Source organism: Balaenoptera acutorostrata, chromosome 13 (assembly GCF_949987535.1).
Source record: "Balaenoptera acutorostrata chromosome 13, mBalAcu1.1, whole genome shotgun sequence".
NCBI classification, from domain to species: domain Eukaryota; kingdom Metazoa; phylum Chordata; class Mammalia; order Artiodactyla; family Balaenopteridae; genus Balaenoptera; species Balaenoptera acutorostrata.
In genome coordinates, this window is record NC_080076.1 from 1,331,757 (window position 1) to 1,351,299 (window position 19,543).

Below are 19,543 nucleotides of genomic sequence, written 5' to 3' on the forward strand. Positions count from 1 at the left end.
TTCAAGGACATGGAAAATGTTTAAGTTTTTTGAAAAAAGTAGAGTTAAAATGACAAGAACCATATGATGTCAAAATATAAAAATAACTGGAGAGAAGATTGAAATATGACCAAGTGTTACGTGGATTGCCCCTGGATGTTGGGATTATGGCTGATCTTAAAAAGAATATTGCTTTATCCTTTCTCAGTTTTTAGAAATAATTGTGTGTTCCCCCCCCCCCATAGATAGAGGTCCTTCCCCCAACTCAAAAATAAAATGAGAAAGGAAGGTTCTACATATTTCATTTATTCAAGCTACACTGACACACACAGTGGATTTAAAAGCTGGAAACAAATGATGAAATAAGAACATGCAGGGCGCTCTCTCTGAGAGGCTGTGCCCTAAAAAATAGTAATTTGGGAATTGGAGTCCGTGAAGATTAAAATGGGGGAGGGCAACGGAAAGCTGGCTCTTTCTTCTCTGTTGGGAGGAAAGGTGCTGCCCCTCTGAACGCCCCCCCCCCCCCCCGCCCCAGACACACAGAAGCCAGCGAGGGGCAGGGCTTGCTGCTTGTGGTGTCCCGTTTTCTCCAACTCAGACCGGGTTCCGACTGGGCGGCAGGGCCGGGCTCTGCGGAGTGTGGACGGCTCGCCCTCCAGAGCAGGTGGGCTCGGGGAAGCGGAGGCCGGGCCGGCTGGCAGCAGCTGTGGAAGGAATTCCACGCTGGTGCTCAGCACACAGCAAGGGCTGTTCATTAACCAGCCCCGTGACCGCAGGAGAACTTAATTGTTTTTTTATTTGGTATCTTTTTAGCCAGAGGACTTTTCTCTGTATTGATAAACATTACATTAATTTTCCATTGTTCTGGTTAGTTCTAAGATACCGTGGGTCAAATCAAGGTCTCAGTAATCCCACTGGAAAAAGCCCAAAATAAGCAAAACCCAAAAAAGCCCCCCGAATTCTAATCAGAGAGTGATGTCAGTCCCGGACGCTCTGCTTCCAGGCTGGCGTGTCCCCGTCGCCTGTGTCCTCCAGGCCGTAGGCCCTGCAGCTTTGCGGACCGTGGCGACGGCGTCCTTGGACCTGCTCTTCGCCATCTGTTGACCAGCGTGAAAGCTGGAGTTTCAGGGAGGGGGTGAGAGCATCCTAGTGTCCTTGAAGAAGTGCCGGCCCCGAGTGGACGTGAGTGGCTGGGCGGAGGTGCTGGCGGCCAGCACACCCAGTGTCCCCATGTTGTCACTTCTGACCCAGGACCGACAACTCGCATTCCAGAGGAAGCGCCGCTTCCCCACTTTCCCATCGAGGCCCGCCCCCCCGGCCCCATGCTGCTCCACATCTGGGCGACTTGGAAATAATTGAGGACTCTTACAGTCACGATAAACTGTGCTTTCCCCAGCTCCCGGCCCTTTGAAGTGGCAGACAGTTTCCTGATAATTGATAATCTAATCTCAGCCCGGCCTGTATGTTTTTTCTTTTCCCCCTTTTCTTTCCAGGCTTCTCTGCAAGGAGGGAATTATTACAGCGGACGTATTGATCGCCTTGAGGGGAGGTCACGGTGCAGGAACTGCCCGGTGAGCACGAGGTTTTGTGAAAGGTGAAATCTTGGCGAGATCGAATACCAACCAGGGCGCCCGGTTGAACGTGGGGAGGAGAGCGGAGGAGGGGGAGAACGGATTTTATTCTCACTACCTTAAGGCTATACATGGCAATTACTATTGAGGAAGCAATAAAGAAGTTGTTAATTACAGGTTTACACCCCTGTGGCCCAAAGCAGGAATGGGACTAAAGGTTATAAAGTGGTTCTTTAAAAAAAAAAAAGTGATACACGTTCTCCTTTCCAGTGGAATAACTTAATTAGCAGTCAGGTTTGGGCCTGATGAAGAAAACTGTCAAAGAGACATCTTATTAGAATAATTCAATTTGTCTATACCCTCCAATTTGCTTTTCGTAACTGTCCATTCTGCTTTTATTTTCCCTAATTGCCTCTTGAAATCTTTCTTGTGGGGAACCACTAGAGCATTAGGTATTAAACGTGCCTGCCCGCCTCCCAGCACGGGTTATGATATTATACGTTTACGGAGACCAAGGGCGCGCGGTCACTTAGTAAGCGCGTTTGCTGTGGGATCCCGGCATCCCGCAGGTGCTAAGGTGGTGCTTCGTGTGTCTGATAAAGCTTCATGCCCCTCGAGCCTCGAGACGCAGCCTCATGCTTTGCAGAGCCAGGCCTGTCCGCCCCGGGCACCCAGGTGACATTTCCACGCGGTGGGAAGGGCTGGTTTCAGAAATGGTCTGTGTTAAAAAGTTAAATCCTCTTTGAAGCAATCTGCTTTCTCTGTACTTAAGTTTGACTCAGAAGAAGCCGGCAACGCTCTCGGGAGCCTGGGCTCCTCGTGTGGATGCCAGGCCCGGGCTCGGCCTCCACGCTCCCTCCTTGTGGCATTTATGAGCTGCAGCAATTCGTGTGTGTGTGTGTGTGTGTGTATGTATGTATGCTTTAGCCTCTGCATGGGCTGTCGTGTCTTTTTCATCTTCTCATGCCCAATACCCAGTATGATGGTGGTACACAGTAGGTGCTCACTAAAGGCTTGATTGAACTAGTGGCAAATACAGCTTTCTGAATGCCGCCCTGTGTGTGCCATTCCTGCAATAAAAAACACGCTGTTCTCCTGGGTAACTTTGTTTAGCATGTTTGTTCCAAACTGGGAGTGTCATCAACATGGCTGGTTGTACTTGAGGCAAATAAACAGCCCTTCAGAGAGTTGGCATGAAAACCCTCGGGGCCGTTTAGGGGGGCACTGGGGTTTATGGTGGACAAAGGGTGCCGCGGCGGGGGGACCCGGGAAGGAAACGAGTGCCCTGGGGACGGGATATCGTCCTGTCCTCTTTCAGCTGCAGATTGGCCTCTGGGAGGGACGCAGATTGTCCGCTTATGGCCGCAGTAATTCCTTTTCCTGTGTCCACGGTGACCCCGGGGAGGGCTCGTGGGGCAGCAGTGTGAGGGCCCTGTCGTGGGGCGAGGGCCCTGTCGTGTGTTGGAATCCGAAGAGTCTGGACCCCTCCGCTGGCTGGGGGCCCCGAGGCCTCAGATCTGCTGCTCCCAGCCTAGCGCGGGTGGGACCAGTGTGGCCCCAATGTGGCCCCGGCGGGAGCCCAGCAGCCGGCCTCACTCCCCGGGGACAGTGGTGGGAGGGGCCAGAGTCCCGACTCACATTCGCACGCAACGTGGCAGAGTGGGTGTCAGAGTGCGCTTGGGGGTCAAAAAATAATAACATGACATCTCTTTGCTGGGCCCACGGGCAGGTGCAGAGGCCAGACCCGGCCCCCCGGCTCCCCATCCCCGCACAGCTGGCCCTCTGCCTCTCACTCAACGTGAACTTGCCCCCTGCACGGTCCCCAGGGAGGGTGCGTGCTCCCCGGCCCCCGCGTCAAAAGTGGCCTTTTGCTTTCTCCTTTTGTAACACGTTACTGTGTGATCACTGCATAAAAACTAAAACATTCTCAGAGGCAGAAGAAAATAAAAGGAATTGTTCATCTCCCAACAAACCCGTTTTCTTGTGTTTTCTCTCAGTTACTTTTTCTATTTCATGCACAACAGAGACCATGCGTTACTCTCGTCTCATGCTTTTTCACTGAATGTCGTAATAGGCATTCTTACTAAAAACTGGACTTCGTGGTGATTTAAAGTGTCACCGTATGATTTATCATGACTTGTTACTCAGAGGGAGTTCCCGGGGTCCAGACCATCGGTGGAAGCATCCCCCAAACGGTGGATGGGTGGAAGCTGAGGGCAAGTCCAAAGCTGGGTACCACACCGAGGCCAAGCAGCCGGAGGAAGGCGTCAGAGCCGGTCTTCAGGACCACAAGCCCCGCGCTCGCCACGGGGACCAACACGGGTGTGCACGTGGACAGACGATTAGGCACGCACACGTGCACATGTGTACATACACGTGCACACAGGCACATGTGCACGCACAGGCACGCACACACAAGACACGTGCGCACATGTTTACTTACAGACACGTATATACACAGGCATGTATGTACACACGATCCACAAGTCACGTGTATATACACAGAAACACATGCATACACAAACATTAACCACAACACGTATGTACAAATGTGCAAACGCACACAGGCATACACACATGTATACGCACAAGCATACACATGCACGTGTACACACAGATGCATACATGCACACAGACACGCGTGTGCACAGCCTTCCCAGTAAGGAGGAGAGAACGCTTTGAGATGTTGGTTCTTGTCACCTTTAGTCACAGCAGACGCATTCTGTACAGCACCGCGCTGTTTCCCAGGCCCGTCTCTGGCGTCTCCTGTGATGTGAGGTCTCTGTGCAGCCGGCGTGGTGAGTCCCGGGTTACAGACAAGGAAGCCGGCTTGTGACATTCAGGGATTCCTGAGGCCCGGGCTCCAGGCTGGGCTGGAGCCAGATCTCCTTCCTCATGGACTTTTTTGTCCTTAAGGGTCACATGAGGGAGAGAGAGAGACATAAAGATTTCTTCTTTCTTTTCTGATGAACTAATAGAGATGTTGAGGTGGAGAGAGAGAAGTGATTTTAGGGCCACACAGAAACTCGCCAAATGGAGAGGGGATCCGTGTTTCCTTGTTTGGATCCAGGTTTTTCTGCCCTGTGCTCTGTTCTTTATGGTCTTAGTAAAACAGTGACATGAAACCAGAAATGAACAGTCCATTTTTCAAATTCTCCATAGCCTCGATGTGCAGCCCGTTTTCTGCGGGTGACAAGCTGAGATGCCACCAGAGCTGCCCAACCTCAGGGCGCCCGGGCCCGGGCAGCATCTTCTGTGGGTGGTCAGTGGCAGGTGAGCCGTGTTTGGCCTGGGCTCCAGGCCGACGCTCTGCTTCTGTCAGAGCTGAAGGGTGGGGACGTCAGGGGTGTGGTGGACGTAGACCCCTGAAGGCTTGTCCTGGACTTGTGGCCACAGGCAGGGTGTGCCCAGGAAGCACCAGTGCATCTTGGTGAGGTTTCAGGGGAAAGCCGCCGTCACCACGAGGTGCATCAGCTCCAGGCATGGCGCGTGGAGCCCAAACACGTCCCCTCCCTGCCCCGTGTGCCCTGAGTGTCCGGCTGACCCTCCTCCTTGTTTTCTGTGCCCGCCCTTGGCAGTGGCCGTGCCCATGGGGTCCAGAGAGACAGCTGGTTCTTCCACGTCCGAGCTGTGGAAACACTGGACGTGTGAACGCGGCCGGGTTAAGTAGGTTGGACTAAGTTGGTTAGTTCCCAGCCTCGTTTGTCCAGAGGAGGATTTTTTGAGCCGCCCCCATATGTCCCGGGCCACTTTGAGCATCCACTTTGGGAAATGTGTATCTGCAGAAATTCCAAGGGGATTGATATCAATGGCTCATTGGAGAGAAATTGTTCCAAAGTGCTGATTTTCATCCACATGGAAACCTTTAACTCCATGAAACTGTATTTGTTTGGAAAGCAGATTTGATGGCATTTGTCCCTAAAGACCCATCCCCGGAACAGCTTTCAGTCAAAAGTCACTTTCTACAACAGAAAGGGCTCTGAGGGGGCGTTTTCTTCTGAGTCCCCCCGAGCCTGGGGAGGACCCTGACCCAGTGTTTCTTCCCAGGGGCTCACGGGGTCTGATGGGGAATAGGCAGACGGCGCTGGAGAGGCCCGTGTCCCGAAAACGGCCTTCCCGCCAGTGCTTGGTGCCCTGGGGCATGGATTCCATGGGAGGGGGTCCGCGCTCCTGACGCTGCCCCCTCCGTCCATGGGGGAGCGGCACAGACACCACGCTTCTGTGCTTGGGCTTTTGCTTCGTCCAACTCAGTTTTACCATCTTTTATGCTTAGTGCCTGTTGTGTGGCTTTTGCGGAAATGTGCTGTCGTGGTTGAGAGACACAGGAAATGAAGAGAGAGCAAGAGCTGGCACCCAGGGTGACATGTGAAAACAGAGTCACCATTAGGAGCTCCTGATGCCAGAGGAGACGTCAGTCTGCTGGGGACAGCGGAGGCTCCCACTTGCTCCTGGGACCCACCCGGGGTTTTCTTGGCTCCGGAAAAGAGTAAAGACTCGTGTTCCGTGAGGACAGGGAGGGCTTCAGGTCCTGTCCCGCTGTGCTGCTGGCCTCCGCGTGATGCTTTGAATATTTCACAGCCGCCTTTCTGCAGCAGCCCTGCCGGCCGCGATGCTGCAGTGCAGGGTCGCTGGCTGCGTGGCAGCCCCGCCTGGCGCGAGGAGCAGAGGGCAGGACCCGCCTGAGTGCCTCCTCTTCGCTCTGAAGATTTAAATCAGAGCAAATTTAAATCCTCTCGTGTCTCTCATCGTGTGTGTGTGTGGGCACAGGGTGGAGGGTGTGACGGCACTAAGTTCTCCCCAGTGGTTCCACTTGGTCATCACTGGATGCCTTGCATCTCCTCTGATGTGCAGTTGAGACCACTTTGATTCCAGGAATAGACGAAACGTGTGTCTTTCTTTGGGGGGCATTTTTGTCCAGACGACTTTCCCCGAATAGAGGTCATGCGGGTACCAGACACTATGGTCTCCCGAGAACTCTTGCGCATGATCATCTTTAACGGGAATCGCGTTGTTAGCGTCATTTCACCCACCAGGGAAAGAGCGGGCAGCTGCGGAGTTAGACTCGTGGTCACCTGGACCACGTACCTGGTCCTGGGGACAGACACCATCGCCTGCCCCCCAGCCCTGGGCGCTGTAGGGGCCTCACCGCCCACCCTCCCATCCTGAACAGAGACCATGGTCCCAGGGCCTCCGATGAGCTCCAGCTCTTAGCCCAACTCTCCCCCCTTTTCCTTCCTGTAATGGGAGAAATGGGAGGGCTGCAGAGCTCTTCCCACTGCCCCCAGGAAACGTGAGGTCCCTGACGCAGGGGCAAGGAGATGAGCCGCCGGCTGCCGGGAAATGGGGAAGTTGGGCAGCAAAGATGTCTTTCTTTTCTCAGACGTCCTCAGGGAAGTCCTCCCACATGCTCTCCCCACAGTTCTCAGCCTCGGGCTCTGGCTCAGCGTGAGCCGTAGATCCCATCCACCCGCGAAGCCTTACGGGAGCCACTGCCCGGACGCACGACCCCGCTGGCCTCGGAGCTGCTGGAACCGTGGCTGCGCTGTGCGCCTGGGACGTGGCACGTACGGGCGTAATACATGCTTTCACATCTCAAAAGAGAAGTGGCCTGATTCTGAGGGACAGAGGATCAACAAGAGGGGGTTTGTTCCAGAGAGCAGAACCTTTCCGCTCACGGCGAGACGGACCTGCCCACAGCCTGTGACCTAGTGCACCCGTGTTGGAGGCTGGGTCACACGCCCCATCTTCGTTCACCAGCAGATGTTTCTGAGGAGTTCAGGTTAAGTCTTGTACTTATTAGTAACAGTCTAGGAAATACAATCTCTGGTCCCGAGGAAGTCTCAGGGTTCTAAGGGTAATACCTCAAAAGTGTACATTTAAGAGGAAATTATTATTATTATAGTTAATACTGTGTTGCATATTTGATAGTCGCTGAGAGAGTAAATCTTGAAACTTCTCATGGCTAGAAAAAAACTTGTAACATGTTTGGTGATGAATGTTAACTAGACGTATTGTGGCGATCGTTTCCGTTTCGCAGTATATACAAATATTCAATCATTGTGTTACACACCTTGAAACTAATGTAATACTGTACACCAGTTACACCTCAGTTGAAAAAAGAACCACTTGATGCATCTTCCCGTGTTGTTTTGCCATCAGGTCTGGCCTTCACTCTTTTTTTTTTTTATATATATTTACTATTGTTTAAATTTTTATTTATTTATTTTTGGCTGTGTTGGGTCTTCGTTTCTGTGCGAGGGCTTTCTCTAGTTGCGGCGAGCAGGGTCCACTCTTCATCGCGGTGCGTGGGCCTCTCACTATCGCGGCCTCTCTTGTTGCGGAGCACAGGCTCCAGACGCGCAGGCTCAGTAGTTGTGGCTCACGGGCCTAGTTGCTCTGCGGCATGTGGGATCTTCCTGGACCAGGGCTCAAACCCGTGTCCCCTGCATTGGCAGGCAGATTCTCAACCACTGCACCACCAGGGGAGCCCTGACCTTCACTCTTTGTGCTGCGTCGTCTCCCCTCATGATGCAGCTGCTCAAGTTTATCCAGGACCACGTTCGCCGGAATGCGACCTGCTCCACGTGTCCCCTGCCCGCGATGGGAGCTCACGGGGGGGGCTAAGCTCTCAGCAGACGCTCTCTGAAAGGTGACGCTCTGTGACAACAAGTCATTTTGCAAGTGCCGAATCTGAAGTTTCTTTTGTTGTCCAGTATTTTGAGTGAAATTTGTCCACCGTTGCATCTGTCCACGAAAGTGCCGATTCTCATTCCTGTCAGCTGATAATCCACAGACAAAGCTATGTAACAAAACAGAGTTGCCCTTGGAAAAACGTGGCACATTCGAAACAGCCTAAAGAGAAGTTTCCTGCTAGCTGAATAGGCATTTTCTGAGTTTTTCCTCAGGAGTGTAGCTAATAACTTAGTTTCTAAGGATCACATCTGGATTACAGACAAAACAGTTAACTTCGCCATAAGCCAAAGCCAATGATTGGAGATGTCTCCACTTATATCGGCAACAAGACCAAAGCTTATAAATAGATGTGGCTTTTTGTGGCTCAGACTTCAAAGAAATTCTCCCAACACGGGCGGTTGTCAGAGACAGTGCACTTTGGTTGCTACTAATCTGCTAAATTGGAGCGAGTAGTTCTGAATCCTTTTAAAATCTGACTCACCACCCAGGACTCCAACAGCGTGCTTTCTGATGCTTGAATTTCTATCTGTTGGAATCCACCAGCAAGAAAGAGTTGAGAATAGTATTTCTTTTTTTTTGAGCTTCATAGAGCAGTGCGCCCTGCGCAGAATGTGAATTTGGATGCTGGCGGATGATTTCACTGTCCAGGCGGCAGAGTGACTTGTCGGGGGATGTGGGGGAGTGGGAGGGGTGTGCGTGGGTGTGCGTGGGTGTGTGTGGGTGCACGTGTGTGTGTGGGTGTGTGCGTGCACACGTGTGGGTGTGCATGGGTGAGTGTGGGTGTGTGGGTGTGCAGGTGTGCGTGGGTGTGCGAGGGCGTGTGTGGGTGTGGTGGGGCGTCTGTGTGTGCGTGCGTGCGTGTGTGGGTGTGTGTGTGGGGGGTGTGGGTGTGTGTGTGGGTGGGTGTGCGTGCGCGCGTGTGTGGGTGTGCGTGGGTGTGGGTTGCGTGAGTGTGTGTGGGTGTGCGTGGGTGTGGTGGGGCGTCTGGGTGGGTTGCGTATGTGGGTGTGTGTGGGCGTGTGGGTGTGTGGGTGTGCGCGTGTGTGTGGATGTGCGTGGCTGTGTGCGTGCGTGTGTGTGGGTGTGGGGGCGGGTGGGGCGTGCGGAGGGCGACTCCGACTGCTCCCAACACCGCCGCCGCCTGCGAAAGGCAGGAGTTGCTGACGGGAGAGCACCTTGCCTTTCTCTCTCTGTGTCAGTAATGAAAACACGCAAGCTTGCCCTTTTGTAATGTAAACAGAAAATTATGCGTCCGCACAAACGCCCGCCCCTCGGAAGGCAGCTTTCGTTCCTGCTCGTGGCGCGGGGAACCTGCCGCGGGGGCGGTTGTGGCTTCCGGCTGCTGCCGGGGGAGCGGGCGCGCCGCGGCCACGTCTGGGCTGGCATCTTTGAAGAGGCACTTAATCTGCAGGCTGGGGGATGCTAAGCCGCTTTGCGTTTCTCCGCTGCGTCTCCAGCTGAAGCCGAGTGACTCCGTGTCACCGGGGAGACAGGGAACAATCAGGACAGGGATACAGACGCCCTGCGCGGGAATAAAGGCGCCGGCCTTGACCGGTCCTGCAAGAGATGCACTGGCCGGCTTGAAGGGTGCAGGGCCGGGTCCGGAGCGAAGCAGCGGGTCCCCGGTCCGGAGCCCAGGGGAGGCCGGGCTGGCGCCGAGAGACGGATCCCCTCGGATGGCGCCCGCTGCTCGGGGACCATGTTGGTGATGGATTCGTCCCGTGTCCCCACCGCGACGCGGGGGTCCTTCTGCCTCTGACCCCAGAGGCCGGTGTGGGTGCGCGGACGTGGCCAGAGTCACAGCCCCTGTGACTCCACAGGCGCGTGGCCACCTGGCGGGTCTCGCTCATCACACCTGAGCTATGACCCTCCTGTCACGTCACAGCTGCCCAGGGAGCCGTAAGGGGCTGAGACTGTCCCGGCGGGGCTGCCCCCCGAGGACGCTCAGGTCCCTTCATCCCCCCTTGGCTGAGGACAGGGGACCGTGAGCCCCCTTGGCTCCCGTCCCGCCCTCTGCACACAGTGTCCACTCGCCCCTGTCCCCGTCCAGCAGGTCCATTAGGGACCCCTCTCCTGTAGAAACGTTCCCGACCTTCCCGACTGCAGCCCATGTGTCCTCTGAAGTCACCTGCTACTTCTTCAAGTCTTGAGGTCACTTGTCACCTCCCCGCACATTTATTCACCGACCTTCCCCTTTACGCCCTGGACGGCCCAGGAGCCAGAGCCCAGGGTCTGTGACTCTGCTTCCAGTGGTGTGGGGCGGAGGCCCGGCCGGCTCTCCTCTGCTGGGCGGGGCCGTAAGGGGAGCAGGAGGGCAGGGGTCTGCGGGGGGGGGGCGTGGACTCTCTCATGCGCACACGTGCGCCCACACACACACTCCCTGATGAGACGTCCTTGCTCGTTGCTCTTTATTCTCAAAAGGCCTGAACTTGTTCCACACAATTTAAATTTCAGTGTAATTCTTTTTGTATTTTTCTGATTACTGTTCGATCTTTCTCTTTTCTCTTTCACATCCCAGTTACTAAATTATCCAGGAAAGCAACGCGTTTTAGCAAAGCTTTCTCAACATTTTGCGATTTTAACTGAGGCTTTTGCAAAGTCTTCTACGTTGGAGGTGTGAGGATACACCCAGGCGGGAGCTGCCACAGGAGGCATCGACCTCGCTCTGACCTGTTAGACATGAGCCCCCGGAGCCCTGACGCCCCAGCTGGGTCAGGACTGTGGCAGCATGGGGGTGACAAGGGGGACGGTCCCTGGGCCTCATGGGCTGCGCACCTAGAGGGGGGCTTGGCGTGGGGATGGGTGGGCTGCGCCGGCCGGGACTGTAGGGCTGGAGTCCGGGCAGGAGGGTGAGGCCGCCGGACGGGGACGCGGAGCTGCAGGCAGGAGGGGCCGGCCTCTCCTCAGCTCTCCATCCTGTGAAGGCCGCTGTGCCGCCTCCCGCAGTCCCTCCCCTCTCAGCTCAGGACCCACCGGCGCATCTCCACTCCCCGTCCCTGCAGGTCCAAATCGGAACGCGTTCTGCCAGCACCAGGGGTTTGCTTGTCGGGTTGTAGAGGATAACTTGAGTTTATGGTAAGACATTTTACATTTTCACCTTGAAGAAATCCATTTATAAGTTGACATTTTTCTGCTCATGCAAATATGAAAGAGGAACATTACAGAGAATCTGATCATATAATAAACAACATTCTGGGTTGGTGGGCGGCCAGTGCAGCCAGCTGCAGGGTTCTGTACGTCCCACAGCCTAAGAAGGATTTTTTGAAATTTTTTTTAATGGATGAAAAAAATCCAAAGAAGAATGAAATTTCCTGACATGTGAAATTTCCTGATTATGTGACGTTCCCATGTCAGTGTCCACAAATAAAGTTTTATTGGCACACAGCCACACATTCATGGATGTGTCGTTTGTACAAGAGTTGAGTCGAGTAGCTGCGACCGGGATGTTCGACCCACAAATCAGGATGATTTACAATCTGGCTGCTTACAGAGAATGCTCTGAGCAGGCATACATCATATTGTTTTTCTGTAATCCATCATAAGTTATAATGACAGGGGATTCCATTCTGTGACACCCTAAACATGCCCACAGACCGTAAAGTGATGAGCTCGACAATATACGTGGCAAAAACATTTTAATCACATATTGGAACATTTTCAGTACAGTTGAAGGAAATTTCCTTTGACAGAGAACTTCCAAATATGTTTTACATCTGTTCTTACATGCGTACAAATACATAACTTGGGAAGTATTCGCGAATACATCAAGTGTTCAACTGCTCTGATCACTAATGTTCAATGAGTCAACGGTGTGCTTCCTTTTACTTTAAATGTGTGAGAATATGTAAATGTGGCCAATTATGAAATTATCCCTGATTCTCATGAAAGGAGTACCTCAGACTCATGCAGTTTGATTCTTACAAGTTTTGATGCACATAATAAAAATAAAATAAAATAAAATATAGAAGTCCTCTCACACTATATATATAATTTCTAGTCCGCATGACAACCTTTCTATTTAGGGAAGGTGTCCATTTTACAGCTGAAGAAACTGAGGCTCATGGAAGTTCTGGGCCTTGTCCAAGGCATGACGAGGCCTGGGGTTCCCGATTCTAAAGCACCTGCTTTTGTCAATGATCTCATGCTGACTCTCTGAGATGATTTTGCTCACAGCTTTTTAAGGTAAATGTGGGGCATGGAAGCAGAATTTTTTGGTTTTTGTGATGGAAAGAGGATTTCCTGTAGGATGCTGACTGTAAGATTTCCGACATTATTACGTGATTTCTGATACCAGCTAATATCGGAGCTCAGGCTAATCGATCAGAAATGATTGTCTTCAAGGACAGAGCTTCCCTGGGAGTCTGATCTACTGACAAATGTGCCCGGGGATGGAAAGCCGCTGTTCAGCAAAATCCTGGACCAGCGGCCGTGTGGGGCCTTGAGAGGGATCCCGGGGGAGCGGTTGTTTCAGGTGACTGTTGCTCAGAACATAGGTGTTGGTCACTGCAGAGAAAAGGACTTTCAAGGCCGAAGACCATTAGACACAGGCCAAACGGGTTTGGAAGACGTGGGTCCCGATCTCGCGGGCATGTTTGTCCTCATCTGCATGTCATTAACCAGCTGTCAGGCAGGTAGCTCATCTCTGAACCTAAGGAGGGGCTCTATGAGAACGACTCTTGCTCATATCTGGAACCCCGCACCCCCTTTGTGTTTCTCTCAATTGTCCTCAACTCTGGCCCTGTGGGTCGTCGGTCGGGTGGCCCTGGGCACGTACTGCACGTTGGTTCCCTCATCTGTGATCTGTGGGTCATAACGGGACCTGCCGCCTGGTCAGCCGTGGCCTTGTCATGAGAACCCGTGTGCACCTGCCTGCTGGGCGGGGGTCCCAACCTGCTGTCGCCGTGCAGGCACTTCTCCCCGGTGTGATGGCTCACCGTGGCAGGGACACTGTCGTCTCCCTTCCGTGGCCCATGGGGGGCGTGGTTGGCAGTTGTAGCCTCAGGCTCCCTTTTCTTCACACAGGCCTTGTGGACTTGCCTCCCCTGCGGTTACGATCCCACGGGTGACGAGCCCCGTGCGGGTGCGTGGAGGCCCCCGCGACCCCCGGCCCCGCCCCCCTCCCACGTGGGCATCCGCAGGCTGTGCCCCGAGCCTGTGCTCTGGCCCCCCAGTTGCCCTCCTCCTGCCCTGCGTGTGGTCACGGCCTCTCCTGCCCCCAGTGTCCATCCACGCCCATGTCCCCAGCTCTGACTGTGGCCACTCCTGGCAGTGGCCCCGGGTCTCTGGCTTCCCCGGGGTAGCGCCTGTCTCCACGCCCCTGCCCGGTGCCCCGGGGGGCCTGCTCGCAGCCACTGCCAAATCCACGTGGGTTTTGCCCTGGTTGCACGACTGCACGTCTGATTTCAGTTCTGAGGGTGAAAAACGGCTCGTGCTCATAGAACTTGATGCTTCTGATGACAAACGTACTGACAGCCTATAAAGTACGGGGGCAGGAGAGAGACAAAAAGAATGAAAATCACATTTTCCACCAGCGAGAAATTCCTGCCATTTTGGTCTGTATCTTCCCAGGAGATGCTTTCCTATAGTTAACACGTTCATCGGGCTCTTTCGAAGGCGCGAGCAGAGCCTCACAGCCGTCGGGGGAGGATGGCTTTAGTTCATTTCTCCGTGGGGCAGTGAGGACCTGACGCCGGCGCCAGAACCGAGGGCATCCCGAGAGGGTGTCCCCTGCTTCCTCGTCTCCGCTGGCCCTCGCTGTCTCTCTCTGTGTCTCTCTCCCTGTCTCTGTCTCGCCCTCTCTCTCCTGTCTCTGCGAAGCCCACCTCACCCACACGACCCCTCACAGCTTGGCCAGCCCCTCTGTCTCACCACCCGATGCCTTAGGTTTCCAGCTCCAACCGTCAACTGCCTCCTTTTCTTGGAACTTCTGAACTCAGATGACATAGCCAAGGAGTGTGCAGGCGCACATCTCTATCGTAGGTCGGTGGTCAGGCTTTGATTCTCTCGACTGAGTCAGGAGCCCCCCCCCCCAATCCAATTAGAGGTGATGGGGAGATGGAATCGCTCACACGCGGCGCGGCTCCCTGGGGGCTGTCTCCCAGCAGGGCTGTGTGTGGCGTGATGTGGGGACACCGGGCTCTCTCCACGCCGGCTCTGCCTGGCGGGGTCTTCCCTCTCGGTGCCCCCTGGGCATCCCGTCACCCACACGCCTGACCCCGACACGGTTGTAGGAAAGGAGCTGGGTCCCAGACAAGTGGAACCCCTTCCCTCCTCACTCTGTTGTGTGTTTCCGCATTATTTCCTCTCAGTTTCATTTTCCTTATTTTTAGTATTTTATAACATTTTGGTCTGTTGTATGCATCTTTGCTAGTTGCCTTAAATCTTTTCTGGGGAAAAAAAAATATATATAAGTAGATATAAACTATGAGATATGCAGTAGTCAAGCTGTTTAATGTTTATCTTTTTGTTTATTAACACTCTTAAGTTTCTGAATTCATGTTTGGGAAAGGGAAACATCCTCCAAAGAACTCACTTTTTTTCTTCCAGTTTTATTGAGATAAAATTGACATAGAGCACGATGCAAGTTTAAGGTGTACAGCATAATGGTTTGATTTATATACATTAGGAAATGATGACCACAGTTTAGTGAACATCTATCATCTCATATGTATACAAAATAAAAGTAGAAAAACTACTTCTTCCTCTTAGGGTTTATTTCCTTAACAGCTTTCATGTATAACATTCAGCAGTGTTATTATATTTATCATGTTGTACATTACATCCCTAGTACTTATTTATCTTATAACTGAAAGTTTGTACCTTTTGACCACATTCTCCCAATTTCCTCTCCAAAACCTCCCACCTCTGGTAACCACAGATTTGATCTCTTTTTAATATGGGTTTGTTTGTTTGTTGAAGTATAATTTACCTACAACGCTATGTTAGTTCCTGGTGGGGAACATAGTGATTTGATATTTCTCTATGTTACAAAATGATCCCTTCTCCAAAGAACTCACTTAAAAAAGTTCTAATGATCAATAATACTACCTAATACCTAAACCCAATTAGTCATAAAACTGAGAACCTTAATTTTGAAAGTAAACTTAAAAGTTTCTGGTCCAAAAATTGTGATCTCACAAATGATTTAAGCTAAGAGAAATCAGCAATTAACTATCTATATTTTACATTCTTCTTTGAAAATATTAAAGAAGAAACATTGAGACAATGGAATATATAGTCCATTTTTACATCTTGATTTCAAATTATTTCCCTTACCTTTGATATGCTTTCTTTTGGTTTAGATTTTATAAGCATGATGGTTTAAGGAAAATCTTGTACATATGAAGATATTAGCAAGGGTTCTCCAGAGAAACAGAGCCTATATATAGAGAGAGAATGGCGTATATAAAGAGAGAGAGAGGGAGAGAGGGACCGTAAGGAGCTGAGCGGCCTGCATGGCTCTGGGCTGCAGGTCCAACGTCGGTAGGGCCGGCTGGAGACCAGGGAAGGTCAGATCTCGAGTCTGACCGCTGTCTGCTGACACAGTCCCTGCTCTCTGGGGGATTAGCCTTCAACTGACGGGGCAAGGCCCACTCACATTATGGAGAGCAACCTGCTTTATTCAAAGTAGAGACTTAAATGTTAATCTCATCCCAAAAAATACCTTCCCAGATCATCTAGAATAGTGTTTGACCAAATATCTGGGTACGGCTCTTATAGATTGAGTGTTTGTGGCCCCTCCTCCAAATGTATAGGCTGGAATCTCAACTCCCAAGGTGATGGCGTTAGGAGGTGGGGCCTTTGGGAGGTGACTAGGTCACGAGGGTGGGAGCGTTTGTGGGGAACCTGGGGGCAGGATGGCGACTCAGATGCTCCCGCGTCACTTTGTTGGTGAGTCTGCCCACAGAGTCTGCCAGCCCTGCTCCTCTCTCTCCCCTGGTGCGGAGATGAGCCTGGAAGCACAAGAGGCCAACTGATGGACAGAATGACCACTCCATGGTCTGCTATCAGAACTGAGATGGAAGGTCTCGTGCACAGCAGATGCTCAATTAACATGAACTAAGGGTGTCACTGTTGTGGGTACTGTCACCTGCAGGTGCGTTACTGACTCAGTCTGTAGAGGATTTGACCCCAGTGAAGCCTGCTAAAACACACGCTGCACGAGGGCAGGACGCTGCTTTGTCCTCGATGGGTCCCAGGAGCCCGCATGTGCCGGGCCTGGCCCTGGTGTGGCCCGGCCAGGGCGGGGACCCTCTCTGCACCCAGGTGAGGCTGGGCCCTCTGGCTGTGGTGGCCTCTGTGGGGTCGCACGCTGGGCCTTCCCCTGGGAACAGCTGGGGAGGGCTTCACACTGGTTCCCTGGAGACCTGGGGTCCAGAGAGTAGTGGGCAGGATGCCGAGTTTGAGCCCCTGGTGGACGGGCAGCTCCGAGGACCCTGCCTCTCCAGGGATCTTCGGGCCCCGTGGGGACAGAGCTGGGCTACACCCCCATGCACGGTGACTGCTGCTCTGGGCAGATTCCTTGTCGAGCGGACAGGACAGAAAACATCCCGCAGCTGGCGGCCCTATTTGCACAATGCCTTCGTTGACTCGCTTGATGACTTGGTTAAAACCTCTGACACTCGGTGGCTGGGAAGGGGCTTGCGGGCTCGGGACAGCGGCTCAGCAAGCAGGGCGTTTGCAGGACTCAAACCGGGGGAAGCTGTTTTTGCAAAGCCGTGAGTGAAAAGGAGGATTTTACAAGATCACTGCGTCTCAGGCTGAGCGCAAATCACCACATTTCTCGTCTTCTTTTGCTTGTTGAAAAGTAATTTTTCTTCCTGCAAACATGAATTGTAAATCATCAACTCCTTTTCCACTGCTTTTTTCAGAAGAAAAGAATTAGCAAAAGCAGGTACCTTGTTAGGAACAGATTACGCGTAGAAGGAATGTACAGAGCTTAGGGATAAAAGCCCTTGCGTCACTGAGACGCTTCAAGTTGGGTCTGGGGCAAGTGCCTCTCAGGTCATTTCAAGCTGGGGCCCATTCTCGGGACCCTCGGAGGATTAAGAAATAAAACAACACCCATTGTCCTGGGCCATTGTGGCCACACTTGGGTTAACTCGGGTTAATTGAGACTTGTGCTCCTGTGGGTCCAGAGACTTTGTGCAGCAGAACTGGAGGGTCTTGCTGTAGTTTTGTGATGTGCAGACGAGAACCAGAGCTGCAGATCAGCAGGGGCTGATCTCTCAGAGAATGAGAGACACAGACAGAGACAGAGAGAGACAGATAGATACAGAGACAGAGAGACAGAGAGAGTTACAGAAAGACAGAGACAGAGAAACAGAGACAGAGAGACAGCGAGAGACAGAGACAGAGAGAGAGAGACAAACAGAGAGACACAGAGAGAGCTCGCAAAAGGAAAGGTGTTCTCAGCAGTCCTGGAGTTCAACAGCTATAAAAGTCAACAGAAGTTTCCCAAAAATGTTAAATGTAGAGTTTCCGCACGACCCAGAGATTCTACTCCTAGGGAGAGAACCCTGAGAGAAACGAACGTGTGTGCCCACACAAAGCTTGCACGAGGACATTCACAGCAGCTTTGCTCACCAGAGCCCCGAAGTCGAGACAGCCCGGATGCGGCGTCCATCAGCTGACGAAGGATCAGCGGCACGGGCCCCATCCGTGCGGCGGTGTATTGCTTGGCCATGGAAAGGAGTGAACCTTGAAAACGTTCTGCTCAGGGGAAGGAGCCGGAAGAGACCATCTACTGTGTGAGCGCATTTCTGTAAAATGTCCAGAAGAGCAGATGTGGAGACAGAAGGTAGATGAGTCGTTGCCCAGAGGGTGGGTGGGGGAATGGGGTGACTGCTCATGGGTGTAAACTTCCTTTCTGGAGTGATGAAAATATTCTAAAATTAGCATGTGATGGCGGTTGCATAATTCCAAGAATATATTGAAAACATTGAATGTGCACATGGAGCTGAACTTTATGGGATGTGTAGTCGTCCCTTGGTACCCGTGGGACATCGGTTCCAGTATCCCCTTGAGTACCTAAATCCGACGATGCTCAAGTCCCTTATATAAAATGGCCCAGTATATGCATATAACCTACACACATCCTCCCACATACATCCAATCATCTCTAGGTTACTTATAATACCTAATACAACGCCGATGCTCTGTAAATGGTTGCCGGCACACGGAAAATTCAAATTTGCTTTTTGGAACTTTCTGGAATCTTTTTTTCTGAATATTTTCCATCCGAGGTTGGTTGAACCCATGGATGGGGAACCCACTGATACAGAGGGCTGCCTGTAAGTTATATTATTGTAAAGTTGTTAAAAACAAGAAAAAAGTCAAAATAAATCAAGAGCATTTTTCTTTGAGTAAAAACATTCTCTACTTCCTTCAGTGCTTTCAGGCAGTAAACACACAGCTGAGGTGGGTTTCCCGAAGGCGGGGCTCTGGACAGGACCTGGGCATGCTGCAGGAGGGTCCCCGCTCCCGGCAGGACCCTCAGAACTGGCCTCTTCTGCCCTCCGCACACCTGAGGACACAAGCTCGTTCTGTGGATAGTCTGAGGGACACGTCCCTCTCCCACTGCCTTCGGCATTTTCCAGCCAGAACACGTTCACAGCCTTTGACGGGGTTCTCCATGAAATGGACAGATGCCCGGCCTCACACCAAAGGGTAACAAGGTCGCACGTGCCCTGGAGCAGCGTACACGCGTGGGGCAGATCCAAGAGGCGACATTCCCTAATTAGCAAGACACAGAACCAGACTGAGAACTTTGGTGCTTGGGACAAAGAACCTGCACTTTCTTTAGAGTGGATGCGGCTGAGGTCACAGCCTGTGGACCCTGATTGGGGGTTGCCAGTCGCAAAGTCGGGGAGAAGTACTTGGGCGTCACGTGGTACCACCGGGGCCCTGGGGCCCTTGCCTTGATCTCAATCCCCCTTTTGGGGGCCTACAGCGTTTTACAAATGTTCAGTCTTGAGATGGCTTTGCAGAATGACTGCATACACAGACCTCTGTGACTCACCCTTTGCCACTCCCGAGAACACCCCAGAATAAAATCTAATTCCACCGCATCGATGCCAACGCCACCTGCTGACTGGCACTTGCTAATCGCCAAGGAGCCAAGGGAACAGGGGTTCCCAAGCCTGTGGGTGCAAGGCAACCTGACCGGTTGTGAGGTCTGCAGTGGCAGTGGCCCGGGGAGACCCCTCGGGCCGGCAGGGACGCTCCGCATGCACGTCGGGGCCTGGGGCCGCCTCAGGGGTGCGGCTCTGGGAGCCCTGCGCTGGGCTGCTCAGAAGCCT